Here is a 26,863-nt window from a genome sequence, read left to right as displayed (position 1 = left end):
TGGCACTTTCTAAACTTGGGACTCTCTTGCTAGGTGCTAGCATGATGACTGTTAGCATGTTAGCATTTAAGCTAATTTGCTCATGTTTAAAGGCAAATACACACATGCATGATGCAGGGACGTCATAGGACATCCTTGGCAGTTTCTAAACTTGAAGCTGTCTTGCTAGGTGCTAGCATGTTAGCCGTTAGCATGTTAGCATTTAAGCTAATTTACTCATGTCTAAAGGCAAATACACACATGGCATGATGTAGGGAGGTTATAGGACAACCTTGGCACTTTCTCAACTTGATGCTCTCTTGCTAGGTGCTAGCATGGTAGCCGTTAGCATGTTAGCATTTAAGCTAATTTAATCATGTCTTCAAGCAAATACACATATGGCATGGTGTAGGGAGGTTATAGGACAACCTTGGCACTTTATAAACTTGAGGCTCTCTTGTTAGGTGCTAGCATAATGATTGTTAGCATGTTAGCATTTGAGCTAATTTACTCACGTTTAAAGGCAAATACACACATGACATGATGTGGGGAGGTTATAGGACAACCTTGGCACTTTCTCATCCTGATGCTATCTTGCTAGGTGCTAGCTTGGTAGCCGTTAGCATGTTAGCATTTAAGCTAATTTACTCATGTCTTCAGGCAAATACACATATGGCATGGTGTAGGGAGGTTATAGGACAACCTTGGCACTTTCTAGACTTGAGGCTCTCTTGCTAGGTGCTAGCTTAATGATTGTTAGCATGTTAGCATTTAAGCTAATTTACTCACGTTTAAAGGCAAATACACACATGACATGATGTGGGGAGGCTATAGGACAACCTTGGTAGTTTCTAAACTTGAGGCTGTCTTGCTAGGTGCTAGCATGATGACTGTTAGCATGTTAGCATTTAAGCTAATTTGCTCATATTTAAAGGCAAATTAACACATGCATGATGCAGGGACGTTATAGGACATCCTTGGCAGTTTCTAAACTTGAGGCTGTCTTGCTAGGTGCTAGTATGTTAGCCGTTAGCATGTTAGCATTTAAGCTAATTTACTCATGTCTAAAGGCAAATACACACATGGCATGATGTAGGGAGGTTATAGGACAACCTTGGCACTTTCTAAACTTGAGGGTCTCTTGCTAGGTGCTAGCATGATAACTATTAGCATGTTAGCATTTAAGCTAATTTACTCACGTTTAAAGGCAAATACACACATGGCATGATATGGGGAGGTTGAAGGACAACCTTGGCACTTTGTAAACTTGAAACTCTCTTGCTAGGTGCTAGCATGTTAGCCGTTAGCATGTTAGCATTTAAGCTAATTTACTCATGTCTAAAGGCAAATACACACATGGCATGATGTAGGGAGGTTATAGGACAACCTTGGCAAATTCTAAACTTGAGGCTCTCTTGCTAGGTGCTAGCATAATGATTGTTAGCATGTTAGCGTTTAAGCTAATTTACTCACGTTTAAAGGCAAATACACACATGGCATGATGTAGGGAGGTGATAGGACAACCTTGGCACTTTCTAAACTTGGGACTCTCTTGCTAGGTGCTAGCATGATGACTGTTAGCATGTTAGCATTTAAGCTATTTTGCTCATGTTTAAAGGCAAATACACACATGCATGATGAAGGGATGTCATAGGACATCCTTGGCAGTTTCTAAACTTAAGGCTGTCTTGCTAGGTGCTAGCATGTTAGCAATTAAGCTAATTTACTCATGTCTAAAGGCAAATACACACATGGCATGATGTAGGGAGGTTATAGGACAACCTTGGCACTTTCTAAACTTGAGGCTCTCTTGCTAGGTGCTAGCATAATGATTGTTAGCATGTTAGCATTTAAGCTAATTTACTCAAGTTTAAAGGCAATTACACACTTGGCATGATGTGGGGACACTATGGGACTGCATCAACTTTTTCCGTACTTGAGGCTTTCTTGCTAGGTGCTACCGCGGTAGCCGTTGGCGCACCGTGCCCGAGGTTCACAGCACAGGTGGCCAGTCCATCAAAATTTCCGCGGGAATTTTCTAGTTATGGACTGGCTCAGTAGCCAGCCCATAGACTGCTACCCCATATTGTTATTCCTTGTGCGTTTAGTTATGGACTGGCCCAGTAGCCAGCCCATAGACTGCTACTTGCAGTAGCAGTCTATGGGCTGGCTACTGAGCCAGCCCATATTGTTATTCCTTGTGGTGTTTACCAATTTTTATTATTCTTATATCTTAATCTTCCACTTTTTTTGCGCGTAATGCGGCCAAAACCGCAAGAAGGACCCCCACACATGTTACACCGTCGGAATCGTGACGCTCGGGACTACAGCGGTATTTATTTTTTGGAACGTTTTGTGTAACCATGGCGACGCTATTAACCGAAACGTTCAAAAATGGGCCAGTTGATTAGGTACAGAATTCTATTTTTAGAACAGCCGCATTCCAGAGAAAACGAGAATTTACAGACATTTCACAGCCTTGTAGCTCAGCCATACGGCCACGTAGAAACGTGGTTGATGGCTCATTTTTTAGATAAACTTCTGAACTCTCTCTGTGGCTAAATGCTAATTGTTAGCATGTTAGCATGTTAGCATTTAAGCTAATTTACTCATGTTTAAAGGCAAATACACCCATTGCATGATGCAGGGAGGTTCTAGGACAACCTTGGCAGTTTCTAAACTTGATGCTCTCTTGCTAGGTGCTAGCATGGACCCGTTAGCATGTTAGCATTTAAGCTAATTTACTCATGTCTAAATGAAAATACACACATGGCATGGTGTAGGGAGGTTATAGGACAACCTTGGCGCTTTCTAAACTTGAGGCTCTCTTGCTAGGTGCTAGCATGATAACTGTTAGCATGTTAGCATCTAAGCTAATTTACTCACGTTTAAAGGCAAATACACACATGGCATGATATAGGGAGGTTATAGGACAACCTTGGCACTTTGTAAACTTGAAACCCTCTTGCTAGGTGCTAGCATGGTAGCCGTTAGCATGTTAGCATTTAAGCTAATTTACTCATGTCTAAAGGCAAATACACACATGGCATGATGTAGGGAGGTTGTAGGACAACCTTGGCACTTTCTAAACTTGATGCTCTCTTGCTAGGTGCTAGCATGGTAGCCGTTAGCATGTTAGCATTTGAGCTAATTTACTCATGTCTTCAGGCAAATACACACATGGCATGGTGTAGGGAGGTTATAGGACAACCTTGGCGCTTTCTAAACTTGAGGCTCTCTTGCTAGGTGCTAGCATGATAACTGTTAGCATGTTAGCATCTAAGCTAATTCACTCACGTTTAAAGGCAAATACACACATGGCATGATATAGGGAGGTTATAGGACAACCTTGGCACTTTGTAAACTTGAAACCCTCTTGCTAGGTGCTAGCATGGTAGCCGTTAGCATGTTAGCATTTAAGCTAATTTACTCATGTCTAAAGGCAAATACACACATGGCATGATGTAGGGAGGTTATAGGACAACCTTGGCACTTTCTCAACTTGATGCTCTCTTGCTAGGTGCTAGCATGGTAGCCGTTAGCATGTTAGCATTTAAGCTAATTTACTCATGTCTTCAGGCAAATACACATATGGCATGGTGTAGGGAGGTTATAGGACAACCTTGGCACTTTCTAAACTTGAGGCTCTCTTGCTAGGTGCTAGCATAATGATTGTTAGCATGTTAGCATTTAAGCTAATTTACTCATGTTTAAAGGCAAATACACACATGACATGATGTGGGGAGGTTGTCGGACAACCTTGGCACTTTCTCAACTTGATGCTCTCTTGCTAGGTGCTAGCATGGTAGCCGTTAGCATGTTAGCATTTAAGCTAATTTACTCATGTCTAAAGGCAAATACACACATGGCATGATGTAGGGAGGATATAGGACAACCTTGGCACTTTCTAAACTTGAGGCTCTCTTGCTAGGTGCTAGCATAATGATTGTTAGCATGTTAGCATTTAAGCTAATTTACTCATGTTTAAAGGCAAATACACACATGGCATGATGTAGGGAGGTGATAGGACAACCTTGGCACTTTCTAAACTTGGGACTCTCTTGCTAGGTGCTAGCATGATGACTGTTAGCATGTTAGCATTTAAGCTAATTTGCTCACGTTTAAAGGCAAATACACACATGCATGATGCAGGGACGTCATAGGACATCCTTGGCAGTTTCTAAACTTAAGGCTGTCTTGCTAGGTGCTAGCATGTTAGCATTTAAGCTAATTTACTCATGTCTAAAGGCAAATACACACATGGCATGATATAGGGAGGTTATAGGACAACCTTGGCACTTTTTTAACTTGAGGCTCTCTTGCTAGGTGCTAGCATGATAACTGTTAGCATGTTAGCATTTAAGCTAATTTACTCACATTTAAAGGCAAATACACACATGGCATGATGTAGGGAGGTTATAGGACAACCTTGGCACTTTCTAAACTTGAGGCTCTCTTGCTAGGTGCTAGCATAATGATTGTTAGCATGTTAGCATTTAAGCTAATTTACTCAAGTTTAAAGGCAATTACACACTTGGCATGATGTGGGGACACTATTGGACTGCATCAACTTTTTCCGTACTTGAGGCTTTCTTGCTAGGTGCTACCACGGTAGCCGTTGGCACACCGGGCCCGAGGTTCACAGCACAGGTGGCCAGTCCATCAAAATTTCCGCGGGAATTTTCTAGTTTTTATTCTTATATCTTAATCTGCCACTTTTTGCGCGCGTAATGCGGCCGAAACCACAAGAAGGACCCCCACACATGTTACACCGCCGGAAACGTGGCGCTCGGGACTACAGCGGTATTTATTTTTTGAAACGGTTTGTGTAACCATGGCGACGGTATTCGCGATAGAAAAAACAATCCGCCACTATATTAGGGACACCCTATTCTATTTTTAGAAGAGCTCATGCCAGTGAAAAAGCGAGAATTTAAAGACTTTTTCACAGCCTTGTAGCTCAGCCATACGGCCACGTAGAAACGTGATTGACGGCTCATTTTTGAGATAAACTTCTCTACTCTCTCTGTGGCTAATTAGTTTTGTCGTAGGATGTTTAGTTTTCCCTCTATCTTCGTCAGAAGGAGGTGTGCGCAGTTGCAGCGTCTCCCACTCTGACTCCACTGTGGCAGGGGAGACGAAGAGAAAACTTTTTGGCTTTGCAAACAACTCCTCTTCCCGGCCACACCGTTTTAGCCAGCTCGATTTAATTTGGTGAAAACGTAGGAAATCTTGTCCCCTTTCCAAAAATGTCACTCTTATGTCTGAGAGATGTACGGATTGCCTTCTGGGCCCTCAGAAGCGAGAAGAGCGCCGGCATTTCTCCCATTCACTCCCATGTTAAAGACGCCGTCTTTTTCTTTCTCCAAACCTTTAATTTTCTGTGTTTTCAACTCGTCATCTTGCGGTCGTTTCTCAACCGATATGCAAAACGAGCAGATCTATGCGAAGCCCCGACCCTCGGGCCGGTCACGGTCATCTCGTGGTGTCGATATCTCGAATCGTTTGGCCGTAAGAAGCTTCTGTTCGACATGAGCGATTCAGCCCTCTGAGCTCATTCACTGCCATGGCCACCACCTCCTCCTCCTCACAGCCCCTCCCTTCAAAAACCCCCTTTTCTTGACATGTGCGATTCCAATGATTCCCTTCCCAGCTGATACCATACAGCTCATTTATTGTGTAGATTTTAAAAGTTAGATTTTTCTAATTAAGCACAGTGACTCCAGGCACCTCAAAGACCAAAGTATCAAAATATCAACATTTTTATAGAATCCATGATACAGCAATAAGCTGTGTTATCATCATGTCAGGAATCGATAGTTCTGTATCGACCCGCATGCCATAAACTCTCTGCTCTTTAGTCCTCCATGGCAATGCAAGTGCTGCTGTCAATTGGAAAACAACACATGACATGTAGAGACACCACAGCAGTGCCTGGCAACTTTCAAGACTTGATGCTATGTTGCTAGGCCCTCTTGCTAGGTGCTAGCATGGTAGCCATTAGCATGTTAGCATTTAAGCTAATTTACTCATGTCTAAAGGCAAATACACACATGGCATGATGTAGGGAGGTTATAGGACAACCTTGGCACTTTCTAAACTTGAGGCCCTCTTGCTAGGTGCTAGCATGGTAGCCGTTAGCATGTTAGCATTTAAGCTAATTTACTCATGTCTAAAGGAAAATATACACATGACATGATGTAGGGAGGTTATAGGACAACCTTGGCACTTTCTGAACTTGATGCTCTCTTGCTAGGTGCTAGCATGGTAGCCGTTAGCATGTTAGCATTTAAGCTAATTTACTCATGTCTTCAGTCAAATACACATATGGCATGGTGTAGGGAGGTTATAGGACAACCTTGGCACTTTCTAAACTTGAGGCTCTCTTGCTAGGTGCTAGCATGATGATTGTAAGCATGTTAGCATTTTAGCTAATTTACTCACGTTTAAAGGCAAATACACACATGACATGATGTGGGGAGGTTATAGGACAACCTTGGCACTTTCTCAACTTGATGCTCTGTTGCTAGGTGCTAGCATAATGATTGTTAGCATGTTAGCATTTAAGCTAATTTACTCAAGTTTAAAGGCAATTACACACTTGGCATGATGTGGGGACACTATGGGACTGCATCAACTTTTTCGGTTCTTGAGGCTTTCTTGCTAGGTGCTACCGCGGTAGCCGTTGGCCCACCGGGCCCGAGGTTCACAGCACAGGTGGCCAGTCCATCAAAATTTCCGCGGGAATTTTCTAGTTATGGACTGGCCCAGTAGCCAGCCCATAGACTGCTACTTGCAGTAGCAGTCTATGGGCTGGCTACTGAGCCAGCCCATATTGTTATTCCTTGTGCGTTTAGTTATTATTATATGTTAATCTTCCCTTTTTTGCGCGCGTAATGCGGCCAAAACCGCAAGAAGGACCCCCACACATGTTACACCGTCGGAATCGTGACGCTCGGGACTACAGCGGTATTTATTTTTTGGAACGTTTTGTGTAACCATGGCGACGCTATTAACCGAAACGTTCAAAAATGGGCCAGTTGATTAGGTACAGAATTCTATTTTTAGAACAGCCGCATTCCAGAGAAAACGAGAATTTACAGACATTTCACAGCCTTGTAGCTCAGCCATACGGCCACGTAGAAACGTGGTTGATGGCTCATTTTTTAGATAAACTTCTGAACTCTCTCTGTGGCTAAATGCTAATTGTTAGCATGTTAGCATGTTAGCATTTAAGCTAATTTACTCATGTTTAAAGGCAAATACACCCATGGCATGATGCAGGGAGGTTCTAGGACAACCTTGGCAGTTTCTAAACTTGAGGCTCTCTTGCTAGGTGCTAGCATGGACCCGTTAGCATGTTAGCATTTAAGCTAATTTTCTCACGTTTAAAGGCAATTGCACACATGGCATGATGTAGGGAGGTTATAGGACAACCTTAGCAGTTTCTAAACTTGAGGCTCTCTTGGTAGGTGCTAGCATGGTAGCCGTTAGCATGTTACCATTTAAGCTAATTTACTCATGTCTAAAGGCAAATACACATATGAAATGGTGTAGGGAGGTTATAGGACAACCTTGGCACTTTCTAAACTTGAGGCTCTCTTGCTAGGTGCTATCATAATGATTGTTATCATGTTAGCATTTAAGCGAATTTACTCACGTTTAAAGGCAAATACACACATGACATGATGTGGGGAGGTTATAGGACAACCTTGGTAGTTTCTAAACTTGAGGCTGTCTTGCTAGGTGCTAGCATGTTAGCCGTTAGCATGTTAGCATTTAAGCTAATTTACTCATGTCTAAATGCAAATACAAATATGACATGATGTAGGGAGGTTATAGGACAACCTTGGCACTTTCTAAACTTGAGGGTCTCTTGCTAGGTGCTAGCATGATGACTTTTAGCATGTTAGCATTTAAGCTAATTTACTCACGTTTAAAGGCAAATACACACATGGTATGATGTAGGGAGGTGATAGGACAACCTTGACACTTTCTAAACTTGGGACTCTCTTGCTAGGTGCTAGCATGTTAGCATTTAAGCTAATTTACTCATGTCTAAAGGCAAATACACACATGGCATGATGTAGGGAGGTTATAGGACAACCTTGGCAGTTTCTAAACTTGAGGCTCTCTTGCTAGGTGCTAGCATAATGATTGTTAGCATGTTAGCATTTAAGCTAATTTACTCAAGTTTAAAGGCAATTACACACTTGGCATGATGTGGGGACACTATGGGACTGCATCAACTTTTTCCGTACTTGAGGCGTTCTTGCTAGGTGCTACCGCGGTAGCCGTTGGCCCACCGGGCCCGAGGTTCACAGCACAGGTGGCCAGTCCATCAAAATTTCCGCGGGAATTTTCTAGTTATGGACTGGCCCAGTAGCCAGCCCATAGACTGCTACTTGCAGTAGCAGTCTATGGGCTGGCTACTGAGCCAGCCCATATTGTTATTGCTGTTTAGTTATTATTATTCCGTATATCTTAATCTTCCACTTTTTGCGCGCGTAATGCGGCCAAAACCGCAAGAAGGACCCCCACACATGTTACACCGCCGGAAACGTGGCGCTCGGGACTACAGCGGTATTTAATTTTTGGAAAGTTTTGTGTAACCATGGCGACGCTATTAACGAAAACGTTAAAAAATGGGCCACTTGATTAGGGAATCGCTGTTCTATTTTTAGAACAGCTCATGCCAGTGAAAGAAACGAGAATTTACAGACTTTTCACAGCCTTGTAGCTCAGCCATACGGCCACGTAGAAACGTGATTGATGGCTCATTTTTGAGATAAATGTCTGAACTCTCTCTGTGGCTAAATGCTAATTGCTAGCATGTTAGCATGTTAGCATTTAAGCTAATTTACTCATCTCCAAAGGCAAATACACACATGTCATGATGTAGGGAGGTTATAGGACAACCTTGGCAGTTTCTAAACTTGAGGCTCTCTTGCTAGGTGCTAGCATGTTAGCCGTTAGCATGTTAGCATTTAAGCTAATTTACTCATGTCTAAAGGCAAATACACACATGGCATGATGTAGGGAGGTTATAGGACAACCTTGGCACTTTCTAAACTTGAGGCTCTCTTGCTAGGTGCTAGCATGATAACTGTTAGCATGTTAGCCTTTAAGCTAATTTACTCACGTTTAAAGGCAAATACACACATGGCATGATATAGGGAGGTTATAGGACAACCTTGGCACTTTCTAAACTTGAAACCCTCTTGCTAGGTGCTAACATGGTAGCCGTTAGCATGTTAGCATTTAAGCTAATTTACTCATGTCTTCAGGCAAATACACATATGGCATGGTGTAGGGAGGTTATAGGACAACCTTGGCACTTTCTAAACTTGAGGCTCTCTTGCTAGGTGCTAGCATAATGATTGTTAGCATGTTAGCATTTAAGCTAATTTACTCACGTTTAAAGGCAAATATACACATGACATGATGTGGGGAGGTTATAGGACAACCTTGGTAGTTTCTAAACTTGAGGCTCTCTTGCTAGGTGCTAGCATGTTAGCCGTTAGCATGTTAGCATTTAAGCTAATTTACTCATGTCTAAAGGCAAATACACACATGGCATGATGTAGGGATGTTATAGGACAACCTTGGCACTTTCTAAACTTGGGACTTTCTTGCTAGGTGCTAGCATGATGACTGTTAGCATGTTAGCATTTAAGCTAATTTGCTCATGTTTAAAGGCAAATACACATATGCATGATGCAGGGACGTTATAGGACATCCTTGGCAGTTTCTAAACTTGAGGCTGTCTTGCTCGGTGCTAGCATGTTAGCCGTTAGCATGTTAGCATTTAAGCTAATTTACTCATGTCTAAAGGCAAATACACACATGGCATGATGTAGGGAGGTTATAGGACAACCTTGGCACTTTCTAAACTTGAGGGTCTCTTGCTAGGTGCTAGCATGATAACTGTTAGCATGTTAGCATTTAAGCTAATTTACTCACGTTTAAAGGCATATACACACATGGCATGATATAGGGAGGTTGAAGGACAACCTTGGCACTTTGTAAACTTGAAACTCTCTTGCTAGGTGATAGCATGTTAGCCGTTAGCATGTTAGCATTTAAGCTAATTTACTCATGTCTTCAGACAAATACACACATGGCATGGTGTAGGGAGGTTATAGGACAACCTTGGCGCTTTCTAAACTTGAGGCTCTCTTGCTAGGTGCTAGCATGATAACTGTTAGCATGTTAGCATCTAAGCTAATTTACTCACGTTTAAAGGCAAATACACACATGGCATGATATAGGGAGGTTATAGGACAACCTTGGCACTTTGTAAACTTGAGGCTCTCTTGCTAGGTGCTAGCATGGTAGCCGTTAGCATGTTAGCATTTAAGCTAATTTACTCATGTCTAAAGGCAAATACACACATGGCATGATGTAGGGAGGCTATAGGACAACCTTGGCACTTTCTCAACTTGATGCTCTCTTGCTAGGTGCTAGCGTGGTAGCCGTTAGCATGTTAACATTTAAGCTAATTTACTCATGTCTAAAGGCAAATACACACATGGCATGATGTAGGTAGGTTATAGGACAACCTTGGCACTTTCTAAACTTGAGGCTCTCTTGCTAGGTGCTAGCATAATGATTGTTAGCATGTTAGCATTTAAGCTAATTTACTCACGTTTAAAGGCAAATACACACATGGCATGATGTAGGGAGGTGATAGGACAACCTTGGCACTTTCTAAACTTGGGACTCTCTTGCTAGGTGCTAGCATGATGACTGTTAGCATGTTAGCATTTAAGCTAATTTGCTCACGTTTAAAGGCAAATACACACATGCATGATGCAGGGACGTCATAGGACATCCTTGGCAGTTTCTAAACTTAAGGCTGTCTTGCTAGGTGCTAGCATGTTAGCATTTAAGCTAATTTACTCATGTCTAAAGGCAAATACACACATGGCATGATGTAGGGAGGTTATAGGGCAACCTTGGCACTTTCTAAACTTGAGGCTCTCTTGCTAGGTGCTAGCATGATAACTGTTAGCATGTTAGCATTTAAGCTAATTTACTCACGTTTAAAGGCAAATACACACATGGCATGATATAGGGAGGTTATAGGACAACCTTGGCACTTTGTAAACTTGAAACCCTCTTGCTAGGTGCTAGCATGGTAGCCGTTAGCATGTTAGCATTTAAGCTAATTTACTCATGTATACAGGCAAATACACACATGGCATGGTGTAGGGATGTTACAGGACAACCATGGCACTTTCTAAAGTTGAGGTTCTCTTGCTAGGTGCTAGCATGATAACTGTTAGCATGTTAGCATTTAAGCTAATTTACTCATGATTAAAGGCTACTAAGCACATGTCATGATGTGGGGAGGTTATAGGACAACCTTGGTACTTTCTAAACTTGAGGCCCTCTTGCTAGGTGCTAGCATGATGACTGTTAGCATGTTAGCATTTTAGCTAATTTACTCATATCTAAAGGAAAATACACACATGGCATGATGTGGGGACACTGTAGGACTGCCCCAAACTTTTCAGGACCTGAGGCTGTTTTGCTACGTGTTAGCACGGTAGCCGTTATCATGTTAGCATTTTAGCATTTTAGCATTTTAGCTAATTTACTCAAGTTTAAAGGCAAATACACTCTTGGCATGATGTGGGGACACTATGGGACTGCATCAACCTTTTCCGTACTTGAGGCTTTCTTGCTAGGTGCTACCGCGGTAGCCGTTGGTGCACCGGGCCCGAGGTTCACAGCACAGGTGGCCAGTCCATCAAAATTTCCGCGGGAATTTTCTAGTTATTCTTATATCTTAATCTTCCCACTTTTGTGCGCGTAATGCGGCCAAAACCGCAGGAAGGATCCCCACACATGTTACACCGCCGGAAACGTGGCACTCGGGACTACAGCGGTATTTATTTTTTGGAACGTTTTGTGTAACCATGGCGACGCTATTCGCGTTTGAAAAACGCAAAAATCAATGGTTCAAAAAATTAGGGACATTTGGGCTATTTTTAGAACAGCTCATGCCAGTGAAAAGAATGAGAATTTACAGACTTTTCACAGCCTTGTAGCTCAGCCATACGGCCACGTAGAAACGTGATTGATGGCTAATTTTTGAGATAAACTTCTGAAGTCTCTCTGTGGCTAAATGCTAATTGCTAGCATGTTAGCATGTTAGCATTTAAGCTAATTTACTCACATCTAAAGGCAAATACACACATGGCATGATGTAGGGAGGTTATAGGACAACCTTGGCACTTTCTAAACTTGAGGCTCTCTTGCTAGGTGCTAGCATAATGATTATTAGCATGTTAGCATTCAAGCTAATTTACTCACGTTAAAAGGCAAATACACACATGACATGATGTGGGGAGGTTATAGGACAACCTTGGCAGTTTCTAAACTTGAGGCTGTCTTGCTAGGTGCTAGCATGTTATCCGTTAGCATGTTAGCATTTAAGCTAATTTACTCATGTCTAAAGGCAAATACACACATGGCATGATGTCGGGAGGTTATAGGACAACCTTGGCACTTTCTAAACTTGGGACTCTCTTGCTAGGTGCTAGCATGATGACTGTTAGCATGTTAGCATTTAAGCTAATTTACTCATGTCTAAAGGCAAATACACACATGGCATGATGTAGGGAGGTTATAGGACAACCTTGGCACTTTCTAAACTTGAGGCTCTCTTGCTAGGTGCTAGCATGATAACTGTTAGCATGTTAGCATTTAAGCTAATTTACTCAGGTCTAAAGGCAAATACACACATGGCATGATGTAGGGAGGTTATAGGACAACCTTGGCAGTTTCTAAACTTGAGGCCGTCTTGCTAGGTGCTAGCATGTTAGCCATTAGCATGTTAGCATTTAAGCTAATTTACTCATGTCTAAAGGCAAATACACACATGGCATGATGTCGGGAGGTTATAGGACAACCTTGGCACTTTCTAAACTTGAGGCCCTCTTGCTAGGTGCTAGCATGGTAGCCGTTAGCATGTTAGAATTTAAGGTAATTTACTCATGTCTAAAGGCAAATACACACATGGCATGATGTAGGGAGGTTATAGGACAACCTTGGCACTTTCTAAACTTGATGCTCTCTTGCTAGGTGCTAGCATGGTAGCCGTTAGCATGTTAGCATTTAAGCTAATTTACTCATGTCTTCAGGCAAATACACACATGGCATGGTGTAGGGAGGTTATAGGACAACCTTGGCGCTTTCTAAACTTGAGGCTCTCTTGCTAGGTGCTAGCATGATAACTGTTAGCATGTTAGCATCTAAGCTAATTTACTCACGTTTAAAGGCAAATGCACACATGGCATGATATAGGGAGGTTATAGGACAACCTTGGCACTTTGTAAACTTGAAACCCTCTTGCTAGGTGCTAGCATGGTAGCCGTTAGCATGTTAGCATTTTAACTAATTTACTCATGTCTAAAGGCAAATACACACATGGCATGATGTAGGGAGGTTATAGGACAACCTTGGCACTTTCTCAACTTGATGCTCTCTTGCTAGGAGCTAGCATGGTAGCCGTTAGCATGTTAGCATTGAAGCTAATTTACTCATGTCTTCAGGCAAATACACATATGGCATGGTGTAGGGAGGTTATAGGACAACCTTGGCACTTTCTAAACTTGAGGCTCTCTTGCTAGGTGCTAGCATAATGATTGTTAGCATGTTAGCATTTAAGCTAATTTACTCATGTTTAAAGGCAAATACACACATGGCATGATGTAGGGAGGTTATAGGACAACCTTGGCACTTTCTAAACTTGAGGCTCTCTTGCTAGGTGCTAGCATAATGATTGTTAGCATGTTAGCATTTAAGCTAATTTACTCATGTTTAAAGGCAAATACACACATGGCATGATGTAGGGAGGTGATAGGACAACCTTGGCACTTTCTAAACTTGGGACTCTCTTGCTAGGTGCTAGCATGATGACTGTTAGCATGTTAGCATTTAAGCTAATTTGCTCACGTTTAAAGGCAAATACACACATGCATGATGCAGGGACGTCATAGGACATCCTTGGCAGTTTCTAAACTTAAGGCTGTCTTGCTAGGTGCTAGCATGTTAGCATTTAAGCTAATTTACTCATGTCTAAAGGCAAATACACACATGGCATGATATAGGGAGGTTATAGGACAACCTTGGCACTTTCTAAACTTGAGGCTCTCTTGCTAGGTGGTAGCATAACGATTGTTAGCATGTTAGCATTTACGCTAATTTACTCAAGTTTAAAGGCAATTACACACTTGCCATGATGTGGGGACACTATGGGACTGCATCAACTTTTTCCGTACTTGAGGCTTTCTTGCTAGGTGCTACCGCGGTAGCCGTTGGCCCACCGGGCCCGAGGTTCACAGCACAGGTGGCCAGTCCATCAAAATTTCCGCGGGAATTTTCTAGTTATTTTTCTTCTTATTATATCTTAATCTTCCAATTTTTGCGCGCGTAATGCGGCCAAAACCGCAAGAAGGACCCCCACACATGTTACACCGTCGGAATCGTGACGCTCGGGACTACAGCGGTATTTATTTTTTGGAACGTTTCGTGTAACCATGGCGACGCTATTCGCGATAGAAAAAAAAATCGGCCACTAGATTAGGTACACCATTCTATTTTTAGAACAGCCGCATTCCAGAGAAAACGAGAATTTACAGACTTTTCACAGCCTTGTAGCTCAGCCATACGGCCACGTAGAAACGTGATTGATGGCTCATTTTTTAGATAAACTTCTGAACTCTCTCTGTGGCTAAATGCTAATTGCTAGCATGTTAGCATGTTAGCATTTAAGCTAATTTACTCATGTCTAAAGGCAAATACACACATGGCATGATGTAGGGAGGTCATAGGACAACCTTGGCAGTTTCTAAACTTGAGGCTCTCTTGCTAGGTGCTAGCATGGTAGCCGTTAGCATGTTAGCATTTAAGCTAATTTACTCACGTTTAAAGGCAATTGCACACATGGCATGATGTAGGGAGGTTATAGGACAACCTTAGCAGTTTCTAAACTTGAGGCTCTCTTGCTAGGTGCTAGCATGGTAGCCGTTAGCATGTTAGCATTTAAGCTAATTTACTCATGTCTAAAGGAGAATACACATATGGCATGGTGTAGGGAGGTTATAGGACAACCTTGGCACTTTCTAAACTTGAGGCTCTCTTGCTAGGTGCTAGCATAATGATTATTAGCATGTTAGCATTTAAGCTAATTTACTCACGTTTAAAGGCAAATACACACATGACATGATGTGGAAAGGTTATAGGACAACCTTGGTAGTTTCTAAACTTGAGGCTGTCTTGCTAGGTGCTAGCATGTTAGCCGTTAGCATGTTAGCATTTAAGCTAATTTACTCATGTCTAAAGGCAAATACACACATGGCATGATGTAGGGATGTTATAGGACAACGTTGGCACTTTCTAAACTTGGGACTCTCTTGCTAGGTGCTAGCATGATGACTGTTAGCATGTTAGCATTTAAGCTAATTTGCTCATGTTTAAAGGCAAATACACACATGCATGATGCAGGGACGTTATAGGACATCCTTGGCAGTTTCTAAACTTGAGGCTCTCTTGCTAGGTGCTAGCATGTTAGCCGTTAGCATGTTAACATTTAAGCTAATTTACTCATGTCTAAAGGCAAATACACACATGGCATGATGTAGGGAGGTTATAGGACAACCTTGGCACTTTCTAAACTTGAGGGTCTCTTGCTAGGTGCTAGCATGATAACTGTTAGCATGTTAGCATTTAAGCTAATTTACTCACGTTTAAAGGCATATACACACATGGCATGATATATGGAGATTGAAGGACAACCTTGGCACTTTGTAAACTTGAAACTCTCTTGCTAGGTGCTAGCATGTTAGCCGTTAGCATGTTAGCATTTAAGCTAATTTACTCATGTCTACAGGCAAATGCACACATGACATGATGTAGGGAGGTTATAGGACAACCTTGGCACTTTCTAAACTTGAGGCCCTCTTGCTAGGTGCTAGCATGGTAGCCGTTAGCACGTTAGCATTTAAGCTAATTTACTCACGTTTAAAGGCAATTGCACACATGACATGATGTAGGGAGGTTATAGGACAACCTTAGCAGTTTCTAAACTTGAGGCTCTCTTGCTAGGTGCTAGCATGTTAGCCGTTAGCATGTTAGCATTTAAGCTAATTTACTCATGTCTAAAGGCAAATACACACATGACATGATGTAGGGAGGTTGTAGGACAACCTTGGCACTTTCTAAACTTGAGGGTCTCTTGCTAGGTGCTAGCATGATGACTGTTAGCATGTTAGCATTTAAGCTAATTTGCTCATGTTTAAAGGCAAATACACACATGCATGATGCAGGGACGTTATAGGACATCCTTGGCACTTTCTAAACTTGAGGCTCTCTTGCTAGGTGCTAGCATAATGACTGTTAGCGTGTTAGCATATAAGCTAATTTACTCACGTTTAAAGGCAAATACACACATGGCATGATGTGGGGAGGTTATAGGACAACCTTGGCAGTTTCTAAACTTCAGGCCCTCTTGTTAGGTGCTAGCATGGTAGCCGTTAGCATGTTAGCATTTAAGCTAATTTACTGATGTCTACAGGCAAATGCACACATGACATGATGTAGGGAGGTTATAGGACAACCTTGGCACTTTCTAAACTTGAGGCCCTCTTGCTAGGTGCTAGCATGATAACTGTTAGCATATTAACATTTAAGCTAACTTACTCACATTTAAAGGCAAATACACACATGGCATGATATAGGGAGGTTATAGGACAACGTTGGCACTTTCTAAACTTGAAACCCTTTTGCTAGGTGCTAGCATGGTAGCTGTTAGCATGTTAGCATTTAAGCTAATTTACTCATGTCTTCAGGCAAATACACATATGGCATGGTGTAGGGAGGTTATAGGACAACCTTGGCACTTTCTAAACTTGAGGCTCTCTTGCTAGGTGCTAGCATAATGATTGTTAGCATGTTAGCATTAAAGCTAATTTACTCATGTCTAAAGGCAAATACACACATGGCATGATGTAGGGAGGTTATAGGACAACCTTGGCACTTTCTAAACTTGAGGCTCTCTTGCTAGGTGCTAGCATGATAACTGTTAGCATGTTAGCATTTAAGCCAATTTACTCACGTTTAAAGGCAAATACACACATGGCATGATGTAGGGAGGTTATAGGACAACCTTGGCACTTTCTAAACTTGAGGCTCTCTTGCTAGGTGCTAGCATAATGACTGTTAGCATGTTAGCATTTAAGCTACTTTGCTCATGTTTAAAGGCAAATTAACACATGCATGATGCAGGGACATTATAGGACATCCTTGGCACTTTCTAAACTTGAGGCTCTCTTGCTAGGTGCTAGCATAATGCCTGTTAGCATGTTAGCATTTAAGCTAATTTACTCATGTCTACAGGCAAATACACACATGGCATGGTGTAGGGATGTTACAGGACAACCTTGGCACTTTCTAAAGTTGAGGTTCTCTTGCTAGGTGCTAGCATGATAACTGTTAGCATGTTAGCATTTAAGCTAATTTACTCATGCCTAAAGGCTACTAAGCACATGTCATGATGTGGGGAGGTTATAGGACAACCTTGGTACTTTCTAAACTTGAGGCCCTCTTGCTAGGTGCTAGCATGATGACTGTTAGCATGTTAGCATTTTAGCTAATTTACTCATGTCTAGAGGAAAATACACACATGGCATAATGTGGGGACACTGTAGGACTGCCCCAAACTTTTCAGGACCTGAGGCTGTTTTGCTATGTGTTAGCACGGTAGCCGTTAGCATGTTAGCATTTTAGCTAATTTACTCAAGTTTAAAGGCAAATACACACTTGGCATGATGTGGGGACACTATGGGACTGCATCAACCTTTTCCGCACTTGAGGCTTTCTTGCTAGGTGCTACCGCGGTAGCCGTTGGCACACCGGGCCCGAGGTTCACAGCACAGGTGGCCAGTCCATCAAAATTTCCGCGGGAATTTTCTAGTTATGGACTGGCCCAGTAGCCAGCCCATAGACTGCTACTTGCAGTAGCAGTCTATGGGCTGGCTACTGAGCCAGCCCATATTGTTATTGCTGTTTAGTTATTATTATTTTTTTTATTCTTATATCTTAATCTTCCACTTTTTGCGCGCGTAATGCGGCCAAAACCGCAAGAAGGACCCCCACACATGTTACACCGCCGGAAACGTGGCGCTCGGGACTACAGCGGTATTTCATTTTTGAAAAGTTTTGTGTAACCATGGCGACGCTATTAACGAAAACGTTAAAAAATGGGCCACTTGATTAGGGAATTTCTTGTTCTATTTTTAGAACAGCACATAGGAAACGAGAATTTACAGACTTTTCACAGCCTTGTAGCTCAGCCATACGGCAACGTAGAAACGTGATTGATGGCTCATTTTTGAGATAAACGTCTGAACTCTCTCTGTGGCTAAATGCTAATTGCTAGCATGTTAGCATGTTAGCATTTAAGCTAATTTACTCATGTCTGAAGGCAAATACACACATGGCATGATGTAGGGAGGTTATAGGACAACCTTGGCACTTTCTCAACTTGATGCTCTCTTGCTAGGTGCTAGCATGGTAGCCGTTAGCATGTTAGCATTTAAGCTAATTTACTCATGTCTTCAGGCAAATACACATATGGCATGGTGTGGGGAGGTTATAGGACAAACTTGGCACTTTCTAAACTTGATGCTCTCTTGCTAGGTGCTAGCATGGTAGCCGTTAGCATGTTAGCAATTAAGCTAATTTACTCATGTCTAAAGGCAAATACACACATGGCATGATGTAGGGAGGTTATAAGACAACCTTGGCAGTTTCTAAACTTGAGGCTCTCTTGCTAGGTGCTAGCATGTTAGCCGTTAGCATGTTAGCATTTAAGCTAATTTACTCATGTCTAAAGGCAAATACACACATGGCATGATGTAGGGAGGTTATAGGACAACCTTGGCACTTTCTAAACTTGAGGCTCTCTTGCTAGGTGCGAGCATGATACCTGTTAGCATGTTAGCATTTAAGCTAATTTACTCACGTTTAAAGGCAAATACACACATGGTATGATATAGGGAGGTTATAGGACAACCTTGGCACTTTCTAAACTTGAAACCCTCTTGTTAGGTGCTAACATGGTAGCCGTTAGCATGTTAGCATTTAAGCTAATTTACTCATTTCTAAAGGCAAATACACACATGGCATGGTGTAGGGAGGTTATAGGACAACCTTGGCACTTTCTAAACTTGAGGCTCTTTTGCTAGGTGCTAGCATGGTAGCCGTTAGCATGTTAGCATTTAAGCTAATTTACTCATGTCTAAAGGCAAATACACACATGGCATGATGTAGGGAGGTTATAGGACAACCTTGGCACTTTCTCAACTTGATGCTCTCTTGCTAGGTGCTAGCATGGTAGCCGTTAGCATGTTAGCATTTAAGCTAATTTACTCATGTCTTCAGGCAAATACACATATGGCATGGTGTAGGGAGGTTATAGGACAACCTTGGCACTTTCTAAACTTGAGGCTCTCTTGCTAGGTGCTAGCATAATGATTGTTAGCATGTTAGCATTTAAGCTAATTTACTCATGTTCAAAGGCAAATACACACATGACATGATGTGGGGAGGTTGTAGGACAACCTTGGCACTTTCTCAACTTGATGCTCTCTTGCTAGGTGCTAGCATGGTAGCCGTTTGCATGTTAGCATTTAAGCTAATTTACTCATGTCTAAAGGCAAATACACACATGGCATGATGTAGGGAGGTTATAGGACAACCTTGGCACTTTCTAAACTTGAGGGTCTCTTGCTAGGTGCTAGCATGATAACTGTTAGCATGTTAGCATCTAAGCTAATTTACTCACGTTTAAAGGCAAATACACACATGGCATGATATAGGGAGGTTATAGGACAACCTTGGCACTTTGTAAACTTGAAACCCTCTTGCTAGGTGCTAGCATGGTAGCCGTTAGCATGTTAGCATTTAAGCTAATTTACTCATGTCTAAAGGCAAATACACACATGGCATGATGTAGGGAGGTTATAGGACAACCTTGGCACTTTCTCAACTTGATGCTCTCGTGCTAGGTGCTAGCGTGGTAGCCGTTAGCATGTTAGCATTTAAGCTAATTTACTCATGTCTAAAGGCAAATACACACATGGCATGATGTAGGGAGGCTATAGGACAACCTTGGCACTTTCTCAACTTGATGCTCTCGTGCTAGGTGCTAGCGTGGTAGCCGTTAGCATGTTAACATTTAAGCTAATTTACTCATGTCTTCAGGCAAATACACATATGGCATGGTGTAGGGAGGTTATAGGACAACCTTGGCACTTTCTAAACTTGAGGCTGTCTTGCTAGGTGCTAGCATAATGATTGTTAGCATGTTAGCATTTAAGCTAATTTACTCACGTTTAAAGGCAAATATACACATGACATGATGTGGGGAGGTTATAGGACAACCTTGGTAGTTTCTAAACTTGAGGCTGTCTTGCTAGGTGCTAGCATGTTAGCCGTTAGCATGTTAGCATTTAAGCTAATTTACTCATGTCTAAAGGCAAATACACACATGGCATGATGTAGGGATGTTATAGGACAACCTTGGCACTTTCTAAACTTGAGGCTCTCTTGCTAGGTGCTAGCCTAATGATTGTTAGCATGTTAGCATTTAAGCTAATTTACTCACGTTTAAAGGCAAATACACACATGGCATGATGTAGGGAGGTGATAGGACAACCTTGGCACTTTCTAAACTTGGGACTCTCTTGCTAGGTGCTAGCATGATGACTGTTAGCATGTTAGCATTTAAGCTAATCTGCTCACGTTTAAAGGCAAATACACACATGCATGATGCAGGGACGTCATAGGACATCCTTGGCAGTTTCTAAACTTAAGGCTGTCTTGCTAGGTGCTAGCATGTTAGCATTTAAGCTAATTTACTCATGTCTAAAGGCAAATACACACATGGCATGATGTAGGGAGGTAATAGGACAACCTTGGCACTTTGTAAACTTGAAACCCTCTTGCTAGGTGCTAGCATCGTAGCCGTTAGCATGTTAGCATTTAAGCAAATTTACTCATGTCTAAAGGCAAATACACACATGGCATGATGTCGGGAGGTTATAGGACAACCTTGGCACTTTTTAAACTTGAGGCTCTCTTGCTAGGTGCTAGCATGATAACTGTCAGCATGTTAAGATTTAAGCTAATTTACTCATTACTAAAGGCTACTAAGCACATGTCATGATGTGGGGAGGTTATAGGAATACCTTGGTACTTTCTAAACTTGAGGCCCTCTTGCTAGGTGCTAGCATGATAACTGTTAGCATGTTAGCATCTTAGCTAATTTACTCATGTCTAAAGGAACATACACACATGGCATGATGTCGGGACACTGTAGGACTGCCACAAACTTTTCAGGACCTGAGGCTGTTTTGCTACATGTTAGCACGGTAGCCATTAGCATGTTAGCATTTTAGCTAATTTACTCATGTTTAAAGGCAAATACACACTTGGCATGATGTGGGGACACTATGGGACTGCATCAAACTTTTCCGTACTTGAGGCTTTCTAGCTAGGTGCTACCGCGGTAGCCGTTGGCGCACCGGGCCCGAGGTTCACAGCACAGGTGGCCAGTCCATCAAAATTTCCGCGGGAATTTTCTAGTTATGGACTGGCCCAGTAGCCAGCCCATAGACTGCTACTTGCAGTAGCAGTCTATGGGCTGGCTACTGAGCCAGCCCATATTGTTATTGCTGTTTAGTTATTATTATTTTTTTTATTCTTATATCTTAATCTTCCACTTTTTGCGCGCGTAATGCGGCCAAAACCGCAAGAAGGACCCCCACACATGTTACACCGCCGGAAACGTGGCGCTCGGGACTACAGCGGTATTTCATTTTTGGAAAGTTTTGTGTAACCATGGCGACGCTATTAACGAAAACGTTAAAAAATGGGCCACTTGATTAGGGAATTTCTTGTTCTATTTTTAGAACAGCACATAGGAAACGAGAATTTACAGACTTTTCACAGCCTTGTAGCTCAGCCATACCGCCACGTAGAAACGTGATTGATGGCTCATTTTTTAGATAAACGTCTGAACTCTCTCTGTGGCTGAATGCTAATTGCTAGCATGTTAGCATGTTAGCATTTAAGCTAATTTACTCATGTCTAAAGGCAAATACACACATGGCATGATGTAGGGAGGTCATAGGACAACCTTGGCAGTTTCTAAACTTGAGGCTCTCTTGCTAGGTGCTAGCATGTTAGCCGTTAGCATGTTAGTATTTAAGCTAATTTACTCATGACTAAAGGCAAATACACACATGGCATGATGTAGGGAGGTTATAGGACAACCTTGGCACTTTCTCAACTTTATGCTCTCTTGCTAGGTGCTAGCATGGTAGCCGTTAGCATGTTAGCATTTAAGCTAATTTACTCATGTCTTCAGGCAAATACACATATGGCATGGTGTAGGGAGGTTATAGGACAACCTTGGCACTTTCTAAACTTGAGACTCTCTTGCTAGGTGCTAGCATAATGATTGTTAGCATGTTAACATTTAAGCTAATTTACTCACTTTTAAAGGCAAATACACACATGACATGATGTGGGGAGGTTATAGGACAACCTTGGCACTTTCTCATCTTGATGCTATCTTGCTAGGTGCTAGCATGGTAGCCGTTAGCATGTTAGCATTTAAGCTAATTTACTCATGTCTTCAGGCAAATACACATATGGCATGGTGTAGGGAGGTTATAGGACAACCTTGGCACTTTCTAGACTTGAGGCTCTCTTGCTAGGTGCTAGCTTAATGATTGTTAGCATGTTAGCATTTAAGCTAATTTACTCACGTTTAAAGGCAAATACACACATGACATGATGTGGGGAGGTTATAGGACAACCTTGGCACTTTCTCAATTTGATGCTCTCTTGCTAGGTGCTAGCATGGTAGCCGTTAGCATGTTAGCATTTAAGCTAATTTACTCATGTCTTCAGGCAAATAAACATATGGCATGGTGTAGGGAGGTTATAGGACAACCTTGGCACTTTCTAAACTTGAGGCTCTCTTGCTAGGTGCTAGCATGACGACTGTTAGCATGTTAACATTTAAGCTAATTTACTCATATTTAAAGGCAAATACACACATGGCATGATGTAGGGAGGTTATAGGACAACCTTGGCACTTTCTAAACTTGAGGCTCTCTTGCTAGGTGCTAGCATAATGATTGTTAGCATGTTAACATTTAAGCTAATTTACTCATGTCTAAAGGCAAATACACACATGGCATGATGTAGGGAGGTTATAGGACAACCTTGGCACTTTGCTAGGTGCTAGCATGATAACTGTTAGCATGTTAGCATTTAAGCTAATTTGCTCACGTTTAAAGGCAAATACACACATGGCATGATGTAGGGAGGTTATCGGACAACCTTGGCACTTTCTAAACTTGAGGCTCTCTTGCTAGGTGCTAGCATAATGATTGTTAGCATGTTAGCATTTAAGCTAATTTACTCAAGTTTAAAGGCAATTACACACTTGGCATGATGTGGGGACACTATGGGACTGCATCAACTTTTTCCGTACTTGAGGCTTTCTTGCTAGGTGCTATCGCGGTAGCCGTTGGCCCACCGGGCCCGAGGTTCACAGCACAGGTGGCCAGTCCATCAAAATTTCCGCGGGAATTTTCTAGTTATTCTTATATCTTAATCTTCCACTTTTTGTGCGCATAATGCGGCCAAAACCGCAAGAAGGACCCCCACACATGTTACACCGTCGGAATCGTGACGCTCGGGACTACAGCGGTATTTATTTTTTGGAACGTTTCGTGTAACCATGGCGACGCTATTTGCGATAGAAAAAAAAATCGGCCACTAGATTAGGTACACCATTCTATTTTTAGAACAGCCGCATTCCAGAGAAAACGAGAATTTACAGACATTTCACAGCCTTGTAGCTCAGCCATACGGCCACGTAGAAACGTGGTTGATGGCTCATTTTTTAGATAAACTTCTGAACTCTCTCTGTGGCTAAATGCTAATTGTTAGCATGTTAGCATGTTAGCATTTAAGCTAATTTACTCATGTTTAAAGGCAAATACACCCATGGCATGATGCAGGGAGGTTCTAGGACAACCTTGGCAGTTTCTAAACTTGAGGCTCTCTTGCTAGGTGCTAGCATGGACCCGTTAGCATGTTAGCATTTAAGCTAATTTTCTCACGTTTAAAGGCAATTGCACACATGGCATGATGTAGGGAGGTTATAGGACAACCTTAGCAGTTTCTAAACTTGAGGCTCTCTTGCTAGGTGCTAGCATGGTAGCCGTTAGCATGTTAGCATTTAAGCTAATTTGCTCATGTCTAAAGGCAAATACACATATGGCATGGTGTAGGGAGGTTATAGGACAACCTTGGCACTTTCTAAACTTGAGGCTCTCTTGCTAGGTGCTAGCATAATGATTGTTAGCATGTTAGCATTTAAGCTAATTTACTCACGTTTAAAGGCAAATACACACATGACATGATGTGGGGAGGTTATAGGACAACCTTGGTAGTTTCTAAACTTGAGGCTGTCTTGCTAGGTGCTAGCATGTTAGACGTTAGCATGTTAGCATTTAAGCTAATTGACTCATGTCTAAAGGCAAATACACACATGGCATGATGTAGGGAGGTTATAGGACAACCTTGGCACTTTCTAAAATTGAGGCTCTCTTGCTAGGTGCTAGCATGACGACTGTTAGCATGTTAACATTTTAGCTAATTTACTCACATTTAAAGGCAAATACACACATGGCATGATGTAGGGAGGTTATAGGACAACCTTGGCACTTTCTAAACTTGGGACTCTCTTGCTAGGTGCTAGCATGATGACTGTTAGCATGTTAGCATTTAAGCTAATTTGCTTATGTTTAAAGGCAAATACACACATGCATGATGCAGGGACGTTATAGGACAACCTTGGCAGTTTCTAAACTTGAGGCTGTCTTGCTAGGTGCTAGCATGTTAGCTGTTAGCATGTTAGCATTTAAGCTAATTTGCTCATGTCTAAAGGCAAATACACAGATGGCATGATGTAGGGAGGTTATAGGACAACCTTGGCACTTTCTAAATTTGGGACTCTCTTGCTAGGTGCTAGCATGATGACTGTTAGCATGTTAGCATTTAAGCTATTTTGCTGATGTTTAAAGGCAAATACACACATGCATGATGCAGGGACGTTATTGTACATCCTTTGCAGTTTCTAAACTTGAGGCTGTCTTGCTATGTGGTAGCATGTTAGCCGTTAGCATGTTAGCATTTAAGCTAATTTGCTCATGTCTAAAGGCAAATACACACATGGCATGATGTAGGGAGGTTATAGGACAACCTTGGCACTTTCTAAACTTGGGACTCTCTTGCTAGGTGCTAGCATGATGGCTGTTAGCATGTTAGCATTTAAGCTAATTTGCTAATGTTTAAAGGCAAATACACACATGCATGATGCAGGGACATTATAGGACATCCTTGGCAGTTTCTAAACTTGAGGCTGTCTTGCTAGGTGCTAGCATGTTAGCCGTTAGCATGTTAGCATTTAAGCTAATTTACTCATGTCTAAAGGCAAATACACACATGGCATGATGTAGGGAGTTTATAGGACAACCTTGGCACTTTCTAAACTTGAGGGCCTCTTGCTAGTTGCTAGCATGGTAGCCGTTAGCATGTTAGCAATTATGTTAATTTACTTATGTCCACGGGCAAATTCACACATGGCATGATGTAGGGAGGTTATAGGACAACCTTGGCACTTTCTAAACTTGAGCCTCTCTTGCTAGGTGCTAGCATGATGACTGTTAGCATGTTAGCATTTAAGCTACTTTGCTCATGTTTCAAGGCAAATACACACATGCATGATGCGGGGACGTTATAGGACATCCTTGGCACTTTCTAAACTTGAGGCTCTCTTGCTAGGTGCTAGCATAATGACTGTTAGCATGTTAGCATTTAAGGTAATTTACTCACATTTAAAGGCAAATACACACATGGCATGATGTAGGGAGGTTATAGGACAACCTTGGCACTTTCTAAACTTGAGGCTCTCTTGCTAGGTGCTAGCATGGTAGCCGTTAGCATGTTAGCATTGAAGTTAATTTACTCATGTCTAAAGGCAAATACACACATGGCATGATGTCGGGAGGTTATAGGACAACCTTGGCACTTTTTAAACTTGAGGCTCTCTTGCTAGGTGCTAGCATGATAACTGTTAGCATGTTAAGATTTAAGCTAATTTACTCATGCCTAAAGGCTACTAAGCACATCTCATGATGTGGGGAGGTTATAGGACAACCTTGGTACTTTCTAAACTTGAGGCCCTCTTGCTAGGTGCTAGCAAGATGACTGTTAGCATGTTAGCATTTTACCTAATTTACTCATGTCTAAAGGAAAATACACACATGGCATGATGTGGGGACACTGTAGGACTGCCCCAAACTTTTCAGGACCTGAGGCTGTTTTGCTACGTGTTAGCACGGTAGCTGTTATCATGTTAGCATTTTAGCATTTTAGCTAATTTACTCAAGTTTAAAGGCAAATACACACTTGGCATGGTGTGGGGACACTATGGGACTGCATCAACCTTTTCCGTACTTGAGGCTTTCTTGCTAGGTGCTACCGCGGTAGCCGTTGGCGCACCGGGCCTGAGGTTCACAGCGCAGGTGGCCAGTCCATCAAAATTTCCGCGGGAATTTTCTAGTTATTATTATATCTTAATCTTCCCTTTTTTGCGCGCGTAATGCGGCCAAAACCGCAAGAAGGACCCCCACACATGTTACACCGTCGGAATCGTGACGCTCGGGACTACAGCGGTATTTATTTTTTGGAACGTTTTGTGTAACCATGGCGACGCTATTAACCGAAA

This window comes from Doryrhamphus excisus, chromosome 5, assembly GCF_030265055.1.
Source record: "Doryrhamphus excisus isolate RoL2022-K1 chromosome 5, RoL_Dexc_1.0, whole genome shotgun sequence".
Classification (NCBI taxonomy): Eukaryota; Metazoa; Chordata; class Actinopteri; order Syngnathiformes; family Syngnathidae; genus Doryrhamphus; species Doryrhamphus excisus.
The sequence above is the reverse complement of the archived record's forward strand: the minus strand, read 5'-3'. Positions refer to the sequence as shown.